The sequence below is a fragment of the Microchirus variegatus genome (genome assembly GCF_963457635.1).
Source record: "Microchirus variegatus genome assembly, chromosome: 13".
NCBI lineage: Eukaryota > Metazoa > Chordata > Actinopteri > Pleuronectiformes > Soleidae > Microchirus > Microchirus variegatus.
In genome coordinates, this window is record NC_139814.1 from 17,952,323 (window position 1) to 17,969,935 (window position 17,613).

At 30.4% G+C, this 17,613-nt stretch overlaps 1 protein-coding gene across 1 annotated transcript in view; it reads right to left on the reverse strand.

The window, feature by feature from the left end:
* col9a2 (procollagen, type IX, alpha 2) overlaps window positions 1-17,613 on the reverse strand; it is a 107,712-nt gene that overhangs the window by 4,020 nt on the left and 86,079 nt on the right. The gene's annotated exons all lie outside the window — the stretch shown is intronic.

Consider the following 17,613-nt stretch of genomic DNA (forward strand, 5'->3'; position numbering starts at 1 on the left):
CTATACTATAACTTTTTAGGTGATTTTGGACGACATGCTAAAGGTAATTTTTTTGTCCGATTTTGCGCGACATGCCACAGTATGACTTTCTGGTCAAATTTTGGACAACATACTATAGTATGACTTTTTGGTCAAATTTTAGACAACATACTGGACTATGAATTTTTGGTCAAATTTTAGATGACATACTATACTATGACTTTTTGGTCAAATTTTGGTGTCATTTTGAACGGCATACTATACTATGACGTTTGTGACTAAATTTATAAGACAAGCTATAGTATGACTTTTTGGTCAAATTTTGGACGACATTCTTTAGTATGCGTTTTTGACCAATTTTGACCATTTTTGGACGACATACTATACTATGACGTTTTGGTCACATTTTGGGCCAAAGACATTTTTACAAAAAAATGATCAGATTTTGGACGACATAGTATAGTATGACGTTTTTGTCAAGTTTTGGACCAAAATAAGGTTTTTCAAAAAAATTGTCAGATTTTGGACGACATAGTATAGCATGGCGTTTTTGTCAAATTTTGGACCAAATTTTATTTCTCCAAAAATGGTCACATTTTGGAGACATAGTATAGTATGACGTACTACATAGTATAGTACGACGTTTTTGTCAAGTTTTGGACCAAAAAAACGTTTTTCAAAAAATTTGTCAGATTTTGGACGACATGTCGTTTTTGTCAAATTTTGGACCAAATTTTTTTTCTCCAAAAATGGCCACATTTTGGAGACATAGTATAGTATGACGTACTACATAGTATAGTATTACATTTTTGTCAAGTTTTGGACCAAAAAAACGTTTTTCAAAAAAATTGTCAGATTTTGGACAACGTAGTATAGTATGTCGTTTTTGTCAAATTTTGGACCAAATTTTTTTTCTCCAAAAATGGTCACATTTTAGAGACATAGTATAGTATGAAGTACTCTATAGTATAGTACGACTATTTTGTCAAGTTTTGGACCAAAAAATCGTTTTTCAAATAATGTGGCAGATTTTGGACGACATAGTATAGCATGGCGTTTTTGTCAAATTTTGGACCAAATTTTTTTTCTCCAAAAATGGCCACATTTTGGAGACATAGTATAGTATGACGTACTACATAGTATAGTATTACGTTTTTGTCAAGTTTTGGACCAAAAAAACGTTTTTCAAAAAATTATTTCAGATTTTGGACGACATAGTATAGTATGTGGTTTTTGTCAAATTTTGGACCAAATTTTTTTTCTCCAAAAGTGGTCACATTTTAGAGACATAGTATAGTATGAAGTACTCTATAGTATAGTACGACTATTTTGTCAAGTTTTGGACCAAAAAAACGTTTTTCACATAATGTGGCAGATTTTGGACGACATAGTATATAGTATGTCGTTTTTGTCAAATTTTGGACCAAATTTTTTTTCTCCAAAAATGGCCACATTTTGGAGACATAGTATGGTATGACGTACTACATAGTATAGTACAACGTTTTTGGACCAAAAAAACGTTTTTCAAAAAAAAGTTTCAGATTTTGGACGACATAGTATAGCATGGCGTTTTTGTCAAATTTTGGACCAAATTTTTTTTCTCAAAAAATGGCCACATTTTGGAGACATAGTATAGTATAACGTACTACATAGTATAGTACAACGTTTTTGTCAAGTTTTGGACCAAAAAAACGTTTTTCAAAAAATGTGTCAGATTTTGGACGACATAGTATAGTATGTGGTTTTTGTCAAATTTTGGACCAAATTTTTTTTCTCCAAAAATGGTCACATTTTAGAGACATAGTATAGTATGAAGTACTCTATAGTATAGTACGACTATTTTGTCAAGTTTTGGACCAAAAAAACGTTTTTCAAAAAATGTGTCAGATTTTGGACGACATAGTATAGTATGTCGCTTTTGTCAAATTTTGGACCAAATTCTTTTTCTCAAAAAATGGCCCCATTTTGGAGACATAGTATAGTATGACGTACTACATAGTATAGTACAACGTTTTTGTCAAGTTTTGGACCAAAAAAACGTTTTTCAAAAAATGTGTCAGATTTTGGACGACATAGTATAGTATGTCGCTTTTGTCAAATTTTGGACCAAATTTTTTTTCTCAAAAAATGGCCACATTTTGGAGACATAGTATAGTATAACGTGCTACATAGTATAGTACAACGTTTTTGTCAAGTTTTGGACCAAAAAAACGTTTTTCAAAAAATGTGTCAGATTTTGGACGACATAGTATATAGTATGTGGTTTTTGTCAAATTTTGGACCAAATTTTTTTTCTCCAAAAATGGTCACATTTTAGAGACATAGTATAGTATGAAGTACTCTATAGTATAGTACGACTATTTTGTCAAGTTTTGGACCAAAAAAACTTTTTTCAAAAAATGTGGCAGATTTTGGACGACATAGTATATAGTATGTGGTTTTTGTCAAATTTTGGACCAAATTTTTTTTCTCCAAAAATGGTCACATTTTAGAGACATAGTATAGTATGAAGTACTCTATAGTATAGTACGACTATTTTGTCAAGTTTTGGACCAAAAAAACGTTTTTCAAATAATGTGGCAGATTTTGGACGACACATAGTATAGCATGGCGTTTTTGTCAAATTTTGGACCAAATTTTTTTTCTCCAAAAATGGCCACATTTTGGAGACATAGTATAGTATGACGTACTACATAGTATAGTATTACGTTTTTGCCAAGTTTTGGACCAAAAAAACGTTTTTCAAAAAAAAATTTCAGATTTTGGACGACATAGTATAGTATGTGGTTTTTGTCAAATTTTGGACCAAATTTTTTTTCTCCAAAAATGGCCACATTTTGGAGACATAGTATAGTATGACGTACTACATAGTATATTATTACGTTTTTGCCAAGTTTTGGACCAAAAAAACGTTTTTCAAAAAAAAATTTCAGATTTTGGACGACAGTATAGTATGTGGTTTTTGTCAAATTTTGGACCAAATTTTTTTTCTCCAAAAATGGTCACATTTTAGAGACATAGTATAGTATGAAGTACTCTATAGTATAGTACGACTATTTTGTCAAGTTTTGGACCAAAAAAACGTTTTTCAAATAATGTGGCAGATTTTGGACGACATAGTATAGCATGGCGTTTTTGTCAAATTTTGGACCAAATTTTTTTTCTCCAAAAATGGCCACATTTTGGAGACATAGTATAGTATGACGTACTACATAGTATAGTATTACGTTTTTGTCAAGTTTTGGACCAAAAAAACGTTTTTCAAAAAAAAAATTCAGATTTTGGACGACATAGTATAGTATGTGGTTTTTGTCAAATTTTGGACCAAATTTTTTTTCTCCAAAAATGGTCACATTTTAGAGACATAGTATAGTATGAAGTACTCTATAGTATAGTACGACTATTTTGTCAAGTTTTGGACCAAAGAACGTTTTTCAAATAATGTGGCAGATTTTGGACGACATAGTATAGCATGGCGTTTTTGTCAAATTTTGGACCAAATTTTTTTTCTCCAAAAATGGCCACATTTTGGAGACATAGTATAGTATGACGTACTACATAGTATAGTATTACGTTTTGTCAAGTTTTGGACCAAAAAAACGTTTTTCAAAAAAAAATTCAGATTTTGGACGACATAGTATAGCATGGCGTTTTTGTAAAATTTTGGACCAAATTTTTTTTCTCCAAAAATGGTCACATTTTGGAGACATAGTATAGTATGACGTACTACATAGTATAGTACAACGTTTTTGTCAAGTTTTGGACCAAAAAAACGTTTTTCAAAATAATTTTCAGATTTTGGACGACATAGTATAGCATGGCGTTTTTGTCAAATTTTGGACCAAATTTTTTTTCTCCAAAAATGGTCACATTTTAGAGACATAGTATAGTATGAAGTACTCTATAGTATAGTACGACTATTTTGTCAAGTTTTGGACCAAAAAACGTTTTTCAAATAATGTGGCAGATTTTAGACGACATAGTATAGCATGGCGTTTTTGTCAAATTTTGGACCAAATTTTTTTTCTCCAAAAATGGCCACATTTTGGAGACATAGTATAGTATGACGTACAACATTGTATAGTACAACGTTTTTGTCAAGTTTTGGACCAAAAAAACGTTTTTCAAAATAATTTTCAGATTTTGGACGACATAGTATAGCATGGCGTTTTTGTCAAATTTTGGACCAAATTTTTTTTCTCCAAAAATGGCCACATTTTGGAGACATAGTATAGTATGACGTACTACATAGTATAGTACAACGTTTTTGTCAAGTTTTGGACCAAAAAAACGTTTTTCAAAATAATTTTCAGATTTTGGATGACATAGTATAGCATGGCGTTTTTGTCAAATTTTGGACCAAATTTTTTTTCTCCAAAAATGGCCACATTATGGAGACATAGTATAGTATGACGTACTACATAGTATTGTATGACTTTTTGTCAAGTTTTGGACCAAAAAAACGTTTTTCAAAAAAATTGTCAGATTTTGGACGACATAGTATACCATGGCGTTTTTGTCAAATTTTGGATCAAATTTTTTTTCTCCAAAAATGGCCACATTTTGGAGACATATTATAGTATGACGTACTACATAGTATAGTATTACGTTTTTGTCAAGTTTTGGACCAAAAAAACGTTTTTCAAAAAATGTGTCAGATTTTGGACGACATAGTATAGTATGACGTACTACATAGTATAGTATTACGTTTTGTCAAGTTTTGGACCAAAAAAACGTTTTTCAAAAAAAATTTCAGATTTTGGACGACATAGTATAGCATGGCGTTTTTGTCAAATTTTGGATCAAATTTTTTTTCTCCAAAAATGGCCACATTTTGGAGACATAGTATAGTATGACGTACTACATAGTATAGTATTACGTTTTTGTCAAGTTTTGGACCAAAAAAACGTTTTTCAAAAAATGTGTCAGATTTTGGACGACATAGTATAGTATGACGTACTACATAGTATAGTATTACGTTTTGTCAAGTTTTGGACCAAAAAAACGTTTTTCAAAAAAAATTTCAGATTTTGGACGACATAGTATAGCATGGCGTTTTTGTCAAATTTTGGACCAAATTTTTTTTCTCCAAAAATGGTCACATTTTGGAAACATAGTATAGTATGACGTACTACATAGTAAAGTACAACGTTTTTGTCAAGTTTTGGACCAAAAAAACGTTTTTCAAAATAATTTTCAGATTTTGGACGACATAGTATAGCATGGCGTTTTTGTCAAATTTTGGACCAAATTTTTTTTCTCCAAATATGGTCACATTTTAGAGACATAGTATAGTATGAAGTACTCTATAGTATAGTACGACTATTTTGTCAAGTTTTGGACCAAAAAACGTTTTTCAAATAATGTGGCAGATTTTAGACGACATAGTATAGCATGGCGTTTTTGTCAAATTTTGGACCAAATTTTTTTTCTCCAAAAATGGCCACATTTTGGAGACATAGTATAGTATGACATACAACATTGTATAGTGCAACGTTTTTGTCAAGTTTTGGACCAAAAAAACGTTTTTCAAAATAATTTTCAGATTTTGGACGACATAGTATAGCATGGCGTTTTTGTCAAATTTTGGACCAAATTTTTTTTCTCCAAAAATGGCCACATTTTGGAGACATAGTATAGTATGACGTACTACATAGTATAGTACAACGTTTTTGTCAAGTTTTGGACCAAAAAAACGTTTTTCAAAATAATTTTCAGATTTTGGATGACATAGTATAGCATGGCGTTTTTGTCAAATTTTGGACCAAATTTTTTTTCTCCAAAAATGGCCACATTATGGAGACATAGTATAGTATGACGTACTACATAGTATTGTATGACTTTTTGTCAAGTTTTGGACCAAAAAAACGTTTTTCAAAAAAATTGTCAGATTTTGGACGACATAGTATAGCATGGCGTTTTTGTCAAATTTTGGATCAAATTTTTTTTCTCCAAAAATGGCCACATTTTGGAGACATAGTATAGTATGACGTACTACATAGTATAGTATTACGTTTTTGTCAAGTTTTGGACCAAAAAAACGTTTTTCAAAAAATGTGTCAGATTTTGGACGACATAGTATATAGTATGTGGTTTTTGTCAAATTTTGGACCAAATTTTTTTTCTCCAAAAATGGTCACATTTTAGAGACATAGTATAGTATGAAGTACTCTATAGTATAGTACGACTATTTTGTCAAGTTTTGGACCAAAAAAACGTTTTTCAAAAAATGTGTCAGATTTTGGACGACATAGTATATAGTATGTGGTTTTTGTCAAATTTTGGACCAAATTTTTTTTCTCCAAAAATGGTCACATTTTAGAGACATAGTATAGTATGAAGTACTCTATAGTATAGTACGACTATTTTGTCAAGTTTTGGACCAAAAAAACGTTTTTCAAATAATGTGGCAGATTTTGGACGACATAGTATAGCATGGCGTTTTTGTCAAATTTTGGACCAAATTTTTTCTCTCCAAAAATGGCCACATTTGGAGACATAGTATAGTATGAAGTACTACATAGTATAGTATTACGTTTTTGTCAAGTTTTGGACCAAAAAAACGTTTTTCAAAATAATTTTTTAGATTTTGGACGACATAGTATAGCATGGCGTTTTTGTCAAATTTTGGACCAAATTTTTTTTTCTCCAAAAACGGCCACATTATGGAGACATAGTATAGTATGACGTACAACATAGTATTGTATGACTTTTTGTCAAGTTTTGGACCAAAAAAACGTTTTTCAAAAAAATTGTCAGATTTTGGATGACATAGTATAGTATGTCGTTTTTGTTAAATTTTGGACCAAATTTTTTTTCTCCAAAAATGGTCACATTTTAGAGACATAGTATAATATGAAGTACTCTATAGTATAGTACGACTATTTTGTCAAGATTTGGACCAAAAAAACGTTTTTCACATAATGTGGCAGATTTTGGACGACATAGTATAGTATGTTCTTTTTTGTCAAATTTTGGACCAAATTTTTTTTCTCCAAAAATGGCCACATTTTGGAGACATAGTATAGTATGACGTACTACATAGTATAGTATTACGTTTTTGTCAAGTTTTGGACCAAAAAAACGTTTTTCAAAAAAAAATTCAGATTTTGGACGACATAGTATAGTATTACGTTTTTGTCAAGTTTTGGACCAAAAAAACGTTTTTCAAATAATGTGGCAGATTTTGGACGACATAGTATAGTATGTCACTTTTGTCAAATTTTGGACCAAATTTTTTTTCTCAAAAAATGGCCACATTTTGGAGACATAGTATAGTATAACGTACTACATAGTATAGTACGACTATTTTGTCAAGTTTTGGACCAAAAAAACGTTTTTCAAAAAATGTGTCAGATTTTGGACGACATAGTATAGTATGTGGTTTTTGTCAAATTTTGGACCAAATTTTTTTTCTCCAAAAATGGTCACATTTTAGAGACATAGTATAGTATGAAGTACTCTATAGTATAGTACGACTATTTTGTCAAGTTTTGGACCAAAAAAACGTTTTTCAAAAAATGTGTCAGATTTTGGACGACATAGTATGTCGTTTTTGTCAAATTTTGGACCAAATTTTTTTTCTCCAAAAATGGTCACATTTTAGAGACATAGTATAGTATGAAGTACTCTATAGTATAGTACGACTATTTTGTCAAGTTTTGGACCAAAAAAACGTTTTTCAAAAAATGTGTCAGATTTTGGACGACATAGTATAGTATGTGGTTTTTGTCAAATTTTGGACCAAATTTTTTTTCTCCAAAAATGGTCACATTTTAGAGACATAGTATAGTATGAAGTACTCTATAGTATAGTACGACTATTTTGTCAAGTTTTGGACCAAAAAAACGTTTATCAAATAATGTGGCAGATTTTGGACGACATAGTATAGCATGGCGTTTTTGTCAAATTTTGGACCAAATTTTTTTTCTCCAAAAATGGCCACATTTTGGAGACATAGTATAGTATGACGTACTACATAGTATAGTATTACGTTTTTGTCAAGTTTTGGACCAAAAAAACGTTTTTCAAAAAAATTGTCAGATTTTGGACGACATAGTATAGTATGTGGTTTTTGTCAAATTTTGGACCAAATTTTTTTTCTCCAAAAATGGTCACATTTTAAAGACATAGTATAGTATGAAGTACTCTATAGTATAGTACGACTATTTTGTCAAGTTTTGGACCAAAAAAACGTTTTTCAAAAAATGTGTCAGATTTTGGACGACATAGTATAGTATGTGGTTTTTGTCAAATTTTGGACCAAATTTTTTTTCTCCAAAAATGGTCACATTTTAGAGACATAGTATAGTATGAAGTACTCTATAGTATAGTACGACTATTTTGTCAAGTTTTGGACCAAAAAACGTTTTTCAAATAATGTGGCAGATTTTGGACGACATAGTATAGCATGGCGTTTTTGTCAAATTTTGGACCAAATTTTTTTTCTCCAAAAATGGCCACATTTTGGAGACATAGTATAGTATGACGTACTACATAGTATAGTACAACGTTTTTGTCAAGTTTTGGACCAAAAAAACGTTTTTCAAAATAATTTTCAGATTTTGGACGACATAGTATAGCATGGCGTTTTTGTCAAATTTTGGACCAAATTTTCTTTCTCCAAAAATGGCCACATTTTGGAGACATAGTATAGTATGACGTACTACATAGTATAGTACAACGTTTTTGTCAAGTTTTGGACCAAAAAAACGTTTTTCAAAATAATTTTCAGATTTTGGACGACATAGTATAGCATGGCGTTTTTGTCAAATTTTGGACCAAATTTTCTTTCTCCAAAAATGGCCACATTTTGGAGACATAGTATAGTATGACGTACTACATAGTATAGTACAACGTTTTTGTCAAGTTTTGGACCAAAAAAACGTTTTTCAAAATAATTTTCAGATTTTGGACGACATAGTATAGCATGGCGTTTTTGTCAAATTTTGGACCAAATTTTTTTTCTCCAAAAATGGCCACATTATGGAGACATAGTATAGTATGACGTACTACATAGTATTGTATGACTTTTTGTCAAGTTTTGGACCAAAAAGACGTTTCTCAAAAAAATTGTCAGATTTTGGACGACATAGTATAGTATGTCGTTTTTGTCAAATTTTGGACCAAATTTTTTTTCTCCAAAAATGGCCACATTTTGGAGACATAGTATAGTATGACGTACTACATAGTATAGTACGACTATTTTGTCAAGTTTTGGACCAAAAAAACGTTTTTCAAAAAATGTGTCAGATTTTGGACGACATAGTATAGTTTGTGTTTTTTGTCAAATTTTGGACCAAATTTTTTTTCTCCAAAAATGGTCACATTTTAGAGACATAGTATAGTATGAAGTACTCTATAGTATAGTACGACTATTTTGTCAAGTTTTGGACCAAAAAAACGTTTTTCAAAAAATGTGTCAGATTTTGGACGACATAGTATAGTATGTCGCTTTTGTCAAATTTTGGACCAAATTTTTTTTCTCAAAAAATGGCCACATTTTGGAGACATAGTATAGTATAACGTACTACATAGTATTGTATGACGTTTTTGTCAAGTTTTGGACCAAAAAAACGTTTTTCAAAAAAATTGTCAGATTTTGGATGACATAGTATATAGTATGTGGTTTTTGTCAAATTTTGGACCAAATTTTTTTTCTCCAAAAATGGTCACATTTTGGAGACATAGTATAGTATGAAGTACTCTACAGTATAGTATGACTATTTTGTCAAGTTTTGGACCAAAAAAACGTTTTTCAAAAAATGTGTCAGATTTTGGACGACATAGTATAGTATGTGGTTTTTGTCAAATTTTGGACCAAATTTTTTTTCTCCAAAAATGGTCACATTTTAGAGACATAGTATAGTATGAAGTACTCTATAGTATAGTACGACTATTTTGTCAAGTTTTGGACCAAAAAAACGTTTTTCAAAAAATGTGTCAGATTTTGGACGACATAGTATAGTATGTGGTTTTTGTCAAATTTTGGACCAAATTTCTTTTCTCCAAAAATGGTCACATTTTAGAGACATAGTATAGTATGTGGTTTTTGTCAAATTTTGGACCAAATTTTTTTTCTCCAAAAATGGTCACATTTTAGAGACATAGTATAGTATGACGTACTACATAGTATAGTACGACTATTTTGTCAAGTTTTGGACCAAAAAAACGTTTTTCAAAAAATGTGGCAGATTTTGGACGACATAGTATAGCATGGCGTTTTTGTCAAATTTTGGACCAAATTTTTTTTCTCCAAAAATGGTCACATTTTAGAGACATAGTATAGTATGAAGTACTCTATAGTATAGTACGACTATTTTGTCAAGTTTTGGACCAAAAAAACGTTTTTCAAAAAATGTGTCAGATTTTGGACGACATAGTATAGTATGTGGTTTTTGTCAAATTTTGGACCAAATTTTTTTTCTCCAAAAATGGTCACATTTTAGAGACATAGTATAGTATGAAGTACTCTATAGTATAGTACGACTATTTTGTCAAGTTTTGGACCAAAAAAACGTTTTTCAAAAAATGTGTCAGATTTTGGACGACATAGTATAGTATGTGGTTTTTGTCAAATTTTGGACCAAATTTTTTTTCTCCAAAAATGGTCACATTTTAGAGACATAGTATAGTATGAAGTACTCTATAGTATAGTACGACTATTTTGTCAAGTTTTGGACCAAAAAAACGTTTTTCAAATAATGTGGCAGATTTTGGACGACATAGTATAGTATGTCGCTTTTGTCAAATTTTGGACCAAATTTTTTTTCTCAAAAAATGGCCACATTTTGGAGACATAGTATAGTATAACGTACTACATAGTATAGTACGACTATTTTGTCAAGTTTTGGACCAAAAAAACGTTTTTCAAATAATGTGGCAGATTTTGGACGACATAGTATAGTATGTCGCTTTTGTCAAATTTTGGACCAAATTTTTTTTCTCAAAAAATGGCCACATTTTGGAGACATAGTATAGTATAACGTACTACATAGTATAGTTCGAGTATTTTGTCAAGTTTTGGACCAAAAAAAGTTTTTCAAAATAATTTTCAGATTTTGGACGACATAGTATAGTATGTGGTTTTTGTCAAATTTTGGACCAAATTTTTTTTCTCCAAAAATGGTCACATTTTAGAGACATAGTATAGTATGAAGTACTCTATAGTATAGTACGACTATTTTGTCAAGTTTTGGACCAAAAAAACGTTTTTCAAATAATGTGGCAGATTTTGGACGACATAGTATAGCATGGCGTTTTTGTCAAATTTTGGACCAAATTTTTTTTCTCCAAAAATGGCCACATTTTGGAGACATAGTATAGTATGACGTACTACATAGTATAGTATTACGTTTTTGTCAAGTTTTGGACCAATAAAACGTTTTTCAAAAAATGTGTCAGATTTTGGACGACATAGTATAGTATGTCGTTTTTGTCAAATTTTGGACCAAATTTTTTTTCTCAAAAAATGGCCACATTTTGGACATAGTATAGTATGACGTACTACATAGTATAGTACAACGTTTTTGTCAAGTTTTGGACCAAAAAAACGTTTTTCATAATAATTTTCAGATTTTGGACGACATAGTATAGCATGGCGTTTTTGTCAAATTTTGGACCAAATTTTTTTTCTCCAAAAATGGTCACATTTTGGAGACATAGTATAGTATGACGTACTACATAGTATAGTACGACTATTTTGTCAAGTTTTGGACCAAAAAAACGTTTTTCAAAAAATGTGTCAGATTTTGGACGACATAGTATAGTATGTGGTTTTTGTCAAATTTTGGACCAAATTTTTTTTCTCCAAAAATGGTCACATTTTGGAGACATAGTATAGTATGAAGTACTCTATAGTATAGTACGACTATTTTGTCAAGTTTTGGACCAAAAAAACGTTTTTCAAAAAATGTGTCAGATTTTGGACGACATAGTATATAGTATGTGGTTTTTGTCAAATTTTGGACCAAATTTCTTTTCTCCAAAAATGGTCACATTTTAGAGACATAGTATAGTATGAAGTACTCTATAGTATAGTACGACTATTTTGTCAAGTTTTGGACCAAAAAAACGTTTTTCAAAAAATGTGTCAGATTTTGGACGACATAGTATAGTATGTGGTTTTTGTCAAATTTTGGACCAAATTTTTTTTCTCCAAAAATGGTCACATTTTAGAGACATAGTATAGTAAAAAGTACTCTATAGTATAGTACGACTATTTTGTCAAGTTTTGGACCAAAACAACGTTTTTCAAATAATGTGGCAGATTTTGGACGACATAGTATAGTATGTCGCTTTTGTCAAATTTTGGACCAAATTTTTTTTCTCAAAAAATGGCCACATTTTGGAGACATAGTATAGTATAACGTACTACATAGTATAGTACAAGTACTTAGTCAAGTTTTGGACCAAAAAAAGTTTTTCAAAATAATTTTCAGATTTTGGACGACATAGTATAGTATGTGGTTTTTGTCAAATTTTGGACCAAATTTTTTTTCTCCAAAAATGGTCACATTTTAGAGACATAGTATAGTATGAAGTACTCTATAGTATAGTACGACTATTTTGTCAAGTTTTGGACCAAAAAAACGTTTTTCAAAAAATGTGTCAGATTTTGGACGACATAGTATAGTATGTGGTTTTTGTCAAATTTTGGACCAAATTTTTTTATCTCCAAAAATGGTTACATTTTAGAGACATAGTATAGTATGAAGTACTCTATAGTATAGTACGACTATTTTGTCAAGTTTTGGACCAAAAAAACGTTTTTCAAATAATGTGGCAGATTTTGGACGACATAGTATAGCATGGCGTTTTTGTCAAATTTTGGACCAAATTTTTTTTCTCAAAAAATTGCCACATTTTGGACATAGTATAGTATGACGTACTACATAGTATAGTACAACGTTTTTGTCAAGTTTCGGACCAAAAAAACGTTTTTCATAATAATTTTCAGATTTTGGACGACATAGTATAGCATGGCGTTTTTGTAAAATTTTGGACCAAATTTTTTTTCTCCAAAAATGGTCACATTTTGGAGACATAGTATAGTATGACGTACTACATAGTATAGTATGACTATTTTGTCAAGTTTTGGACCAAAAAAACTTTTTTCAAAAAATTTGTCAGATTTTGGACGACATAGTATAGTATGTCGTTTTTGTCAAATTTTGGACCAAATTTTTTTTCTCCAAAAATGGTCACATTTTAGAGACATAGTATAGTATGAAGTACTCTATAGTATAGTACAACTATTTTGTCAAGCTTTGGACCAAAGAAACGTTTTTCAAAAAATGTGTCAGATTTTGGACGACATAGTATAGTATGTGGTTTTTGTCAAATTTTGGACCAAATTTTTTTTCTCCAAAAATGGTCACATTTTAGAGACATAGTATAGTATGAAGTACTCTATAGTATAGTACGACTATTTTGTCAAGTTTTGGACCAAATTTTTTTTCTCCAAAAATGGCCACATTTTGGAGACATAGTATAGTATGACGTACTACATAGTATAGTATTACGTTTTTGTCAAGTTTTGGACCAAAAAACGTTTTTCAAAATAATTTTCAGATTTTGGACGACATAGTATAGTATGTCGTTTTTGTCAAATTTTGGACCAAATTTTTTTTCTCAAAAAATGGCCACATTTTGGAGACATAGTATAGTATGAAGTACTCTATAGTATAGTACGACTATTTTGTCAAGTTTTGGACCAAAAAAACGTTTTTCATAATAATTTTCAGATTTTGGACGACATAGTATAGCATGGTGTTTTTGTCAAATTTTGGACCAAATTTTTTTTCTCCAAAAATGGTCACATTTTGGAGACATAGTATAGTATGACGTACTACATAGTATAGTATGACTATTTTGTCAAGTTTTGGACCAAAAAAGACGTTTTTCAAAAAATGTGTCAGATTTTGGACGACATAGTATAGTATGACGTACTACATAGTATAGTATGACTATTTTGTCAAGTTTTGGACCAAAAAAGACGTTTTTCAAAAAATGTGTCAGATTTTGGACGACATAGTATAGTATGTCGTTTTTGTCAAATTTTGGACCAAATTTTTTTTCTCCAAAATTGGTCACATTTTAGAGACATAGTATAGTATGAAGTACTCTATAGTATAGTACGACTATTTTGTCAAGTTTTGGACCAAAACAAGTTTTTCAAAAAACGTGGCAGATTTTGGACGACATAGTATAGTATTTCGTTTTTGTCAAATTTTGGACCAAATTTTTTTTCTCCAACAATGGCCACATTTTGGAGACATAGTATAGTATGACGTACTACATAGTATAGTACGACGTTTTTGTCAAGTTTTGGAACAAAAAAACGTTTTTCAAAATAATTTTCAGATTTTGGACGACATAGTATAGCATGGCGTTTTTGTCAAATTTTGGACCAAATTTTTTTTCTCCAAAAATGGTCACATTTTAGAGACATAGTATAGTATGAAGTACTCTATAGTATAGTACTACTGTTTTGTCAAGTTTTGGACCAAAAAAACGTTTTTCAAAAAATGTGTCAGATTTTGGACGACATAGTATAGTATGTCGTTTTTGTCAAATTTTGGACCAAATTTTTTTTCTCCAAAATTGGTCACATTTTAGAGACATAGTATAGTATGAAGTACTCTATAGTATAGTACGACTATTTTGTCAAGTTTTGGACCAAAACAAGATTTTCAAAAAATGTGGCAGATTTTGGACGACATAGTATAGTATGTCGTTTTTGTCAAATTTTGGACCAAATTTTTTTTCTCCAAAAATGGTCACATTTTGGAGACATAGTATAGTATGACGTACTACATAGTATAGTATGACTATTTTGTCAAGTTTTGGACCAAAAAAACGTTTTTTCAAAAAAATTGTCCGATTTTGGACGACATAGTATAGTATGACGTACTACATAGTATAGTACGACGTTTTTGTCAAGTTTTGGAACAAAAAAACGTTTTTCAAAATAATTTTCAGATTTTGGACGACATAGTATAGCATAGCGTTTTTGTCAAATTTTGGACCAAATTTTTTTTCTCCAAAAATGGTCACATTTTAGAGACATAGTATAGTATGAAGTACTCTATAGTATAGTATGACTATTTTGTCAAGTTTTGGACCAAAAAAAACTTTTTTCAAATAATGTGGCAGATTTTGGACGACATAGTATATAGTATGTCGTTTTTGTCAAATTTTGGACCAAATTTTTTTTCTCCAGAAATGGCCACATTTTGGAGACATAGTATAGTATGACGTACTACATAGTATAGTATGTCGTTTTTGTCAAATTTTGGACCAAATTTTTTCTCCAAAAATTGTCACATTTTGGAGACATAGTATAGTATGACATACTACATAGTATTGTATGACGTTTTTGTCAAGTTTTGGACCAAAAAAACGTTTTTCAAAAAAATTGTCAGATTTTGGACGACATAGTATAGCATGGCATTTTTGTCAAATTTTCGACCAAATTTTTTTTCTCCAAAAATGGTCACATTTTGGAGACATAGTATAGTATGACGTACTACATAGTATAGTACGACTATTTTGTCAAGTTTTGGACCAAAAAAACGTTTTTCAAAAAATGTGTCAGATTTTGGACGACATAGTATAGCATGTCGTTTTTGTCAAATTTTGGACCAAATTTTTTTTCTCCAAAAATGGTCACATTTTAGAGACATAGTATAGTATGAAGTACTCTATAGTATAGTATGACTATTTTGTCAAGTTTTGGACCAAAAAAAACGTTTTTCAAATAATGTGGCAGATTTTGGACGACATAGTATATAGTATGTCGTTTTTGTCAAATTTTGGACCAAATTTTTTTTCTCCAGAAATGGCCACATTTTGGAGACATAGTATAGTATGACGTACTACATAGTATAGTACGACTATTTTGTCAAGTTTTGGACCAAAAAAACGTTTTTCAAAAAATGTGGCAGATTTTGGACGACATAGTATAGTATGTCGTTTTTGTCAAATTTTGGACCAAATTTTTTTTCTCAAAAAATGGTCACATTTTAGAGACATAGTATAGTATAACGTACTACATAGTATAGTACAACGTTTTTGTCAAGTTTTGGACCAAAAAAACGTTTTTAAAAATAATTTTCAGATTTTGGACGACATTGTATAGCATGGTGTTTTTGTCAAATTTTGGACCAAATTTTTTTTCTCCAAAAATGGTCACGTTTTAGAGACATAGTATAGTATGAAGTACTCTATAGTATAGTACGACTATTTTGTCAAGTTTTGGACCAAAAAAACGTTTTTCAAAAAATGTGTCAGATTTTTGACGACATAGTATAGTATGTCGTTTTTGTCAAATTTTGGACCAAATTTTTTTTCTCCAAAATTGGTCACATTTTAGAGACATAGTATAGTATGAAGTACTCTATAGTATAGTACGACTATTTTGTCAAGTTTTGGACCAAAACAAGTTTTTCAAAAAATGTGGCAGATTTTGGATGACATAGTATAGTATGTCGTTTCTGTCAAATTTTGGACCAAATTTTTTTTCTCCAGAAATGGCCACATTTTGGAGACATAGTATAGTATGACGTACTACATAGTATAGTATTACATTTTTGTCAAGTTTTGGACCAAAAAAACGTTTTTCAAAAAAATTGTCAGATTTTGGACGACATAGTATAGTATGACGTACTACATAGTATAGTACGACGTTTTTGTCAAGTTTTGGAACAAAAAAACGTTTTTCAAAATAATGTGGCAGATTTTGGACGACATTGTATAGCATGGTGTTTTTGTCAAATTTTGGACCAAATTTTTTTTCTCCAAAAATGGTCACATTTTGGAGACATAGTATTGTATGACGTACTACATAGTATAGTACGACTATTTTGTCAAGTTTTGGACCAAAAAAACGTTTTTCAAAAAATGTGTCAGATTTTGGACGACATAGTATAGTATGTGGTTTTTGTCAAATTTTGGACCAAATTTTTTTTCTCCAAAAATGGTCACGTTTTAGAGACATAGTATAGTATGAAGTACTCTATAGTATAGTACGACTATTTTGTCAAGTTTTGGACCAAAACAAGTTTTTCAAAAAATCTGGCAGATTTTGGACGTCATAGTATAGTATGTCGTTTTTGTCAAATTTTGGACCAAATTTTTTTTCTCCAGAAATGGCCACATTTTGGAGACATAGTATAGTATGACGTACTACATAGTATAGTATTACATTTTTGTCAAGTTTTGGACCAAAAAAACGTTTTTCAAAAAAATTGTCAGATTTTGGACGACATAGTATAGTATGACGTACTACATAGTATAGTACGACGTTTTTGTCAAGTTTTGGAACAAAAAAACGTTTTTCAAAATAATGTGGCAGATTTTGGACGACATAGTATAGCATGGCGTTTTTGTCAAATTTTGGACCAAATTTTTTTTCTCCAAAAATGGTCACATTTTAGAGACATAGTATAGTATGAAGTACTCTATAGTATAGTACGACTATTTTGTCAAGTTTTGGACCAAAAAAACGTTTTTCAAAAAATGTGTCAGATTTTGGACGACATAGTATAGTATGTCGCTTTTGTCAAATTTTGGACCAAAGTTTTTTTTCTCCAAAAATGGTCACATTTTAGAGACATAGTATAGTATGAAGTA